This window comes from Empidonax traillii, unplaced genomic scaffold, assembly GCF_003031625.1.
Source record: "Empidonax traillii isolate 1590-97213 ecotype Southwest subspecies unplaced genomic scaffold, ASM303162v1 scaffold357:size1057043, whole genome shotgun sequence".
Lineage (NCBI taxonomy): Eukaryota > Metazoa > Chordata > Aves > Passeriformes > Tyrannidae > Empidonax > Empidonax traillii.
This window is the reverse complement of record NW_020955550.1, coordinates 951,865-959,920: the sequence shown is the minus strand read 5'-3', so window position 1 is coordinate 959,920 and position 8,056 is coordinate 951,865.

Below are 8,056 nucleotides of genomic sequence, written 5' to 3'. Positions count from 1 at the left end.
ACCTCTCTGTAGCTGTAAATGCAGTGGAAAGGATTTGAACTTCCCTTCTCACCTCAGAGCCTCTGGCAAACTGGTCACTGACATAATAAATATTCAGCATTTAATAATGCTTCACTTTTCCTCTTTAAACCATTAGTTGTTTCCTGCTTGACTAAGAAGAACTTCAAATTCAATTCATTAACATTTCTTTAAATGGCCCTCTTAACAATACCGGTTTGCTTTCCTTGTTATGTTCTGCCACTAATAGCGGTTTTTACTTCTAACCTGTTATTAATTAGAAATAAAGACTGGATCTCTTCATTTCTGAATTAGTTTTTAGTGCCTCTTTCCTCGGATGCCGAAGAGGGTCTTTTTTTCTTTTCCTCTCTCTTTTTTTTTCTTTTCTTTTCCCCCCCTAAACCTGGCGTGTCGCGTTATATAATTGTTCCTGGGGTAAATAATTTAGCTTGGTCAGGGAAAGTGCACTTCTCCCCGCCTCGAGTGGTCAGCGCGGCGGCGGCGGCGGGCAGCGAGGCATGGCAAATCCCGGGCAAAGAGGAGCACAGCTGCATGAAACTTTCATTAGGGCCGCCGAGGTAAGAGGCCGTGTCTCTGCGGCGCTTTCGGCGTGACCCCCGGGGGCCGCCCGCGACCGCCGGTGCTGGCGGGGCACCTTCTCGCGGCGGCTTAAGCGTCTCCGCCGTGAAGGACAAATGAAACGGGCGCGGAGCGTCTCAGCCACCCTAATCTTTTTCTTTTCCCTACTTCAAAGCCTTCTGTGTTGCATCTCGGGTCTGTAATTACCCTTGAGGTATTTCAGACTCGAAGCGACACCGGGAAAATTGCACTTCCCGATAATGGCAGTCCACAGTTGTGTTTAATCAATTATGTAGTTGGTCATGAGACTGGCTTTTTAGTTACAAGGATTTTAAGGCCAGCCCCTTATGCCCTGGCTGAGGAGAGCAACAATACCGAATTAAAGAAACACCCTCCATTTGATGCAGCTTAATCTAGGCTTTACCTGCTTAATTAAAAACATGCTGCCAATACCCACTTACTCTTCCATGCTCTAAACAGCCATGCTGTAATTTCCTAAGCAAAACTGTTTAAGTTAGGTGGAGCTGCAACACTAATTTTTACGGATATAAACAGATCTGCTCAGCGGCAGCATCTCCAGATTTCTTGGAGCTGGTGGCAGTGCTGTAGTGCAGGGCTCGGAGGTGTGTGGATGCTGGAGAGGAAACGCCAGCCGAGCTGGGAATTAAACACACGGCCTCGCTAACTCGCTCTGAAAGATACATGACAGCCAGAAGCTTCGCTCCTCAGAAGTAATGGACTTGGCTGGGGTGCAGGGGGTGCTTCCAGTGGAATAAATTCGGATGATGCTAACTCAACAGATACTCTGAGATGTGTACTAGCTGGCTGTGGGGAGGTCTTGCTTTGGGAAGCCGGTAACGGTGCTGCAGGCCAGCTGAGGTTAAGTGATGGCGTATCCTGGTCCTTACAGGTTGAATGTGAGGGGTTGTGATGGTGAACTGGCAGTGGGACTGTGCTGGGAAGGAGAGGTACACTGAGGGAGAGGAGTACATCCTGTCTTGTTAAGCCCCCAGAAGCTCTGTGACCTCTGGTTGTTGATGTTGCCACATGTTTGCCTTTGGACCATGTTGGCTGGATGACCACTGAATTGCCCAAACAACTGCTGTTAGAAAAGCATCCAGACATTGTCCTGCCTCCTCCACCTTTTGCTCTGCTTTCCAGCACACTGTATCTTTCTCTATCCAGTTTCTGCCCCCTACCCCAATTTCCAGCATCGCTTAGCAAGCCACTTACTGCACTTCACTTGCCTTCTTCTCCTCTTTCTTCTCCTGTCCACTTTCTCCTTCTCATGAAACCTCAATCACTGGTGGTTTTCATCAAGCATGAGGTAAAAGTTTGATGCTATTTTGGATCTGCTTCACTTGGGGAAGAGGGAAACTTTCAAGATTCCAAACATCTTACAGATTCATACATTACTTTGGTTACTTCTGTGCTTGTCAGCTCTTTGCCTGTGATGCCAGTTTGTTGCAGAAATATTGTCTCTGAATTTAAGATATCCAGGAGAGCTGATGATACGTGAGGAGGTATTGATTGATGTATACATTTATACCTCTTCTACAGATTCTTCTCTCTCAGACAGCATTATAGATAACTGTCCCAGAAGAAGGCAGCTTTGAATGTCTGATGTACTTACACGGTTGCAAGTGGGATATCTGTCTGTAGTGTAAAAGGTAGGTTATTCCTTAGGCCTTTCCTCTCTTCTCTAATTTTAGACTAGTAACACTGTGAAGGAGTTGTTGTTGCTAGTCCTACAAAGCCAGTGGGCTGTCTTGTTGGGAATCACTCGTTGCCCTAACCCAGTTTTAGTTAGTCTATTAATATACCACTGGAGTCTGGCTGGAGTACAAAGTCCTCTGTGGACAGGCCAGTAGCAGTGTCTCTCTCCTGGAGCAATTATAGGAGAGGTTTTATAAAGATGATAATTCAGATAAAAGTGATCAGAGGGGCCCAGTAGAGAGAAGCAGCAGCACTGAGGGAAAGCCAGGTGGGAGCTCAAAAATGTATCTCCTGAGCTAATGGGGACTCAGTGGATGATGTGATGGTGTTATGAAAAAAAAAACAAACCTTGCAAGTGCAGTCTGTTCGTGGAAAAGAAACAACCCTTATGGTATGAAAATATGGATATGGTATGAATATGGTATCAAAATATGGAGATCAGTGGATCTCCTTCTCTTGTGGCATTCACGTGTGAGCGGTGGTGAGTCTTCTCTTGAGCAAAGCTTGGGTTTTAACACTGATGGAGTGGCAACTATTTCTGCTCTGCTTAGGGTGCTTTCTGCTGCAGGCAGGCTTAGCCATCATCATCAGGTTGGGTTTAGCCCGGATCCGTGTCCTGATCACGTTCACCATTTCCTCCTGCCCACGCTTGTGCCGTCTTAATGTGCTCGTGGAGCTCAGGTCTGTGTTGCTTCGTTGCTGATTAGGCAGATGGGCTGATACGAGACCAGTCCCTGGAGTGCGGCTTCCATACCAGTGATTTAGCTGTGTAAACTCTCTGCAACGAAAACTTATTGAGGATGGCAGCCTGGGTAGTCCTGTGGAATTCAAGATATGTTATTTTGGTTCTGAGGACGTTCTTAAAGGATTTTAATTATGTGCATGGTTAATAAATGTCATGCTATCCATCTTCAGTCATGCATACACGTGTGGTGTGTGCTGCTCAGGTACCCGCTGGCTCGTAGTGAGGGTGATGTGCAGCCATATTGATGACATATGATTACTTGGCTTGCTTTTGGGGCAAGCACAGGAAGAGATTGTTCCCTCTGCCCCTAAAAGTTCCTGTGTGACAGACCAATGCACAGAGTATGTGAATCTTTAATGTATCTGCAGCTGAGAACACAAACGGCCGCTGCCCTCTCTGCAGTCAGTTATACATCTTGATTTGCTCTGGCATAAAATTAGTTTTCCCCCACATCTTATTCCCTCACACAAAGCAGAGATGGAGGCTGTTACAGCAGAAAATCAAGGTGTCAAAAGGTAGGTTTTAGACCCGAAAGGTGAGGGAACAGGAATCATTCTTGTGTTTTGCAGGGCTATTTGTTGAACAAGCCATTTCCTGCTTATCTCAAACCTTGCCCAAATCTTGCAATGATGCCTCTTGAAGAGGTTCAGTGTGTTGAGATGGAAGTGTACTTTTCTCGTGGTGCAGATCGGAGATGTTCAAATTGTCATGGAAAATGACAGCACAGGAGAATCAGGGAGTCACAGAACAGTCACTGTTTACTTTTGGGATTGTAATTCTTCCTCCACCTAGGAAAAAAACCTTTCCTATGTAAGGAAAACTCTGGTGAGTTCTTACATTTGGCTTCAGGTGGAAGTTCTGAACACGGTGGGGCATCAGCCCAGATTTCCCTGTGCAAGTGCACAAGAGAGGAGTGATGATACATGTTTCTCCCCCAAACTTTGTATTTCTCTTTCTGTACTTTCTGGTTTGGGTTTGGTTTTTTTCCATTGACCACCGGCTATGACCATATGGCTTCTCTTCTGTTTTCCTCTGTGTCTTCTACCCCCCCTGCTCTGAACATATTATAATGTTCACAAGACATTTTAATATCAGTTCTGGTCTTGCCTAGCAGCACAAAACATCTTGTGTATTTGCATTTTTTAGTTTAATCATTATCTTAATAATTTTGGGCAGTAGCCACAGAATCTTTTTCTCTGTGTCTCATCTCATCTTTAAAGCAGCAGTTCATGCTTCTCCCTACCATACCCCCACCGTTATATTGGTTTTAAACCCAGAGCTAAGGAGTGGTTTGAAAGAGGAGATGACAGTAAACCTGCCTGTAAGACACCTTTCAGAAGCTCTTGTTACTCCAGTCCTCTTTGGAGCAGGCCTTCAACACTGACAGTGATTAGCCAGGAAGAGCTATCAGGCCCTAGCTAAGGACACCTGGAAATGTAACTCCTGCAGAGGGATGAGCTGGCGTTAAACAAGTTCTGAAGATTAGAATAATCCCGGGAAGCATTGGATTAGCAGGAAAGCCCTCCATCCCCTGCACTCTGGCTACAGCAGACTCATTTCTCTTCTTTTTGATGTTAGTTATATCTTAGGTGATATGGCCCAGGGAGGCAGTGTCCCCGTTACCATAAATCCCGTCTTTTTTCCGGCTTGATTTTTCTGGGCATGGGGTTGAATTCACTCCTGTTAATTCAGGTGTAGTTACGCCAGTTGTGCCTGGGCCAGGTTTGTGCCTGAATGTCAAACTCACTGTTAGCATCTTGGGATTACCTCATGATCTCCTTTGTAATCCTTTTACAAACATATTTTCTTTTCAGCTCATGACAAACCTAATTAGTGGTGTTTTCAGTAAATAGGAATACCTATAGCAAAAGTCCTTTTTCAAATACAGATTTGCCATGATCTAATATTAATTTGACCTTTCATAGCACCTCTCAAGAAGGTACGTTGCTCACATTGATTAATCAAACTTCCTAAAAGTTTGATTGTTGATTGTTTGATTGTTTGTTTGATTGTTATTCCTAGGTTAGAAACAAAAGATTTAAAAATGAAGCTAAACTGTCCTAGCTTTTAGACCTCTGCCACATTTCCAAGACATCTATCTGCCTTGGCCCAAATTATCCAGATGTTTTCCCTGCTGACAGTCCTGTTCTTCACTGACACTATCCCATTGTCTTTTCCTTGTTCATCTTCCTTTAGTCTTCAGCCTAAATATTCCAGACAATTTTCCTTTACTGTCCTGACGAAGGTTAAGAAAATCTCAGACTAGCTCCAGCTGACTCCTCAGCTGTTGGAAAAGTGTGAGCACCCTGGAGAGGAAGAAACACCTCATGATGCATCATGCAACGCTGAGATTCTCAACACCAACACCAAACTGCTGCATCTTACCCTCTAATAGGATCTCACACCACAATCTGTTGCAGCAGCCACCAAATGCAATGAAACTCTCTTCTCCTTTTCAGATGTTACTCACTGTTCTTATTTAGAGAGAGATCTGGCTTCAATTATTTACATAAAAGTTGCTGGGTAGAATTACATACCAGACAAGGCTGACTTGTCACAATCTTTTAGGATTGCCTTTTTTTTCTTTCTTTCTTTCTTTCTTTCTTTTTTTTTTTTTTTCCTTTTTGAGGAATCCTAAATTTTTTCCCCTTAGAGAAAATGATTCATAATCATAAATGAGTGCTTGGAAAGTGTCACCTCCAGGTACTTCAGAAGAGGCCTTCCAGGCTTATGAAGCTACAGAGGGATTAGATAATGTGACATTTTTTTTTTTCTCTGCTCGTTTGCTTTCTCTTTGTGGAACAAGAGCTTCTGCTTCACTCAAAATGAGAGAAGAGCATTCTAACCAACTATGTGGAAAAAGTTCAGTTTTGCTTAGATACTCCATTTCTGGGTTTTGTACATATTGCACAATAACCTACAGTGAAAGCAAAATTACGCTTTTCCTCTAATGTATTTGAGAGGGTTTTTTTTTTCACGTCTACTCTGTTCTTAAAGCTAAACAAGCCTCCAGATCATATGACTATTTGGACTACAAAAGATGCTTCTTCATGGATTATGAACTTGCTTAAAATTTCTTCCTTTTCTGTAACACAATTCTAACTCCTTGATTTGTTATCTCCAGTGAAATATACTGAATTAAGAATAGGATTGGGGTTTTTCCTTCCTTTTTTTTTTATTTTTTTATTTGTATGTGCTGACAGTAATTATTTTTCTGAGGGTTTGATTCAAAGGCTTTATAAATCAATTAGATTTGGAATACAGATCATAGAAAAGAGGACTGGAGGGGGTATCGAGAGATCAACTGATCCAAACAAGACCTATTGTATCTATTTAATTTCTGACAGAGGCTTCTCTAATCTACTCTTAAAGAGTCACCGTTTTTGCTCTTAAAAGAATGTCCTGGCACTCAGGTAATTTTCCTTTTATGTCCATAATTTCTTGTCCTGTCCACTTCAGGCAGAGAACAAAGCTGATCCCTTCCTCTTGGAAGGAGCCTTCTTTATACCTGAAGACCCTTTTCCTGCCTCCCTCAGGTTTCTCTTCTTGAGGACCAACCCCCCCATTTGTTCAGGAGTCCCACACGATCTGTGTTTCTCCAACGTGAGTTCTTAGCTGTTGGATGTCCTCTTTGACTCTTGGCACCCAAAAGTGAACTCAGGAGCCCACCTGCCACCTACCACTGCCGATGGCAGACAGAGGGCCTGGTGCTGGGGAGGAGCCACACAAAGGGCCAGAGGTCTTGGGTGGGACCTGCCCAACCTGTGTTCAGCACACATGGGTGGCTTGGGGCTTTTCTTCTCGCTCTGCCCATAGCTGCTGCTTCACATTAAGGCTCCTCTGAATTATGCCAGAAGCAATCAGTCACGTTAACATGTTCCAGAAGCCAAATCTGCCTGTGTGTGGGAAACTTAACCACGTGCCTTCTAGTGTTGGCCAAGGGAGATGGTATGGGGCTTCTGACACCTGGGAATTAGTCTGCTGATTAGATCTTTCACTGGTGGAGCATAAAATACTCCCACCCCCCCATCCCCACCCCAATGTATTTTCTGTAATTTAGTTGTTGATAGCTTGCAAATATCTCAGTGCAATCCCTTAAGCACTTCAGAGGGAATGTTCATCACCTGTTTTTCTTCAAATTGCTTCAGAAAGACCAAAGGGGAGCTGACATGACAAATCATGGGGTAAAACAGATTATTAGAAGCAAGAAGGCATCCTTCAAAATGCTGAAATTGTATGTTCAAGAATGAAAAGGGAGGACAAGGCTCACAAATCTTTAGGAGCCCTTTGAAGGAGTCCCCGGGCAGGTAAACAAAGCGATCTGGGGTGATATGGCCCTCAAGGAACTCACAGAGGCATTTGAAAAAGTGCTTCACCCAAGGGTCTTACAGGAAATAACCTCCATAAGCTTCTTGCGTGGATATATAATTGTTTAAAAGATAGGAAACAACTAAGAGGAGTAGAGAGGTCATTTCCACAGCAGAGCTTTGCAGAGGTCTGTGCTACAGCCCATATTGTTTAATATTTTCATAAATGTGCTAAAAAACAGGGGTGGGCGATAAGATGGCAAGTTTGGAGGTGAACACCAACTTATTCACAGTAATAAAGGCAAGGGCTGACTGCAAAGGACTGAGGAGGTGCCTTTTCATACCGTGTCCCTGAGCAGCAGAGTGGGAGATGAAATTCAGTGTGGTTGTAAAAGAGGTGGGGTGAAAGTCACAGCACTGCATTGATGATGATGAGCGTGGAATTGAATACTATCACTTGGGAAAAAAGATGTGGTTGTAACACTGAGCTTTGAAAGCATCACCTCGGTGCTTAGTGTTTATTAAAAAAAAAAAAAAAAAGAGCAGACTTACTGTTAGGAGCTATTAGTAAAGTAATACAAAACAAAAGAGGAGACACTCTTCAGCACTTTAGACATCCATGCTTTGCCCACATCTTGAACACTTGGTTCGGTTCCAACACTTCAGACACAGCAGGAGTGGAAAAGGCATCGAAAATGAGTGATTAGAGTCA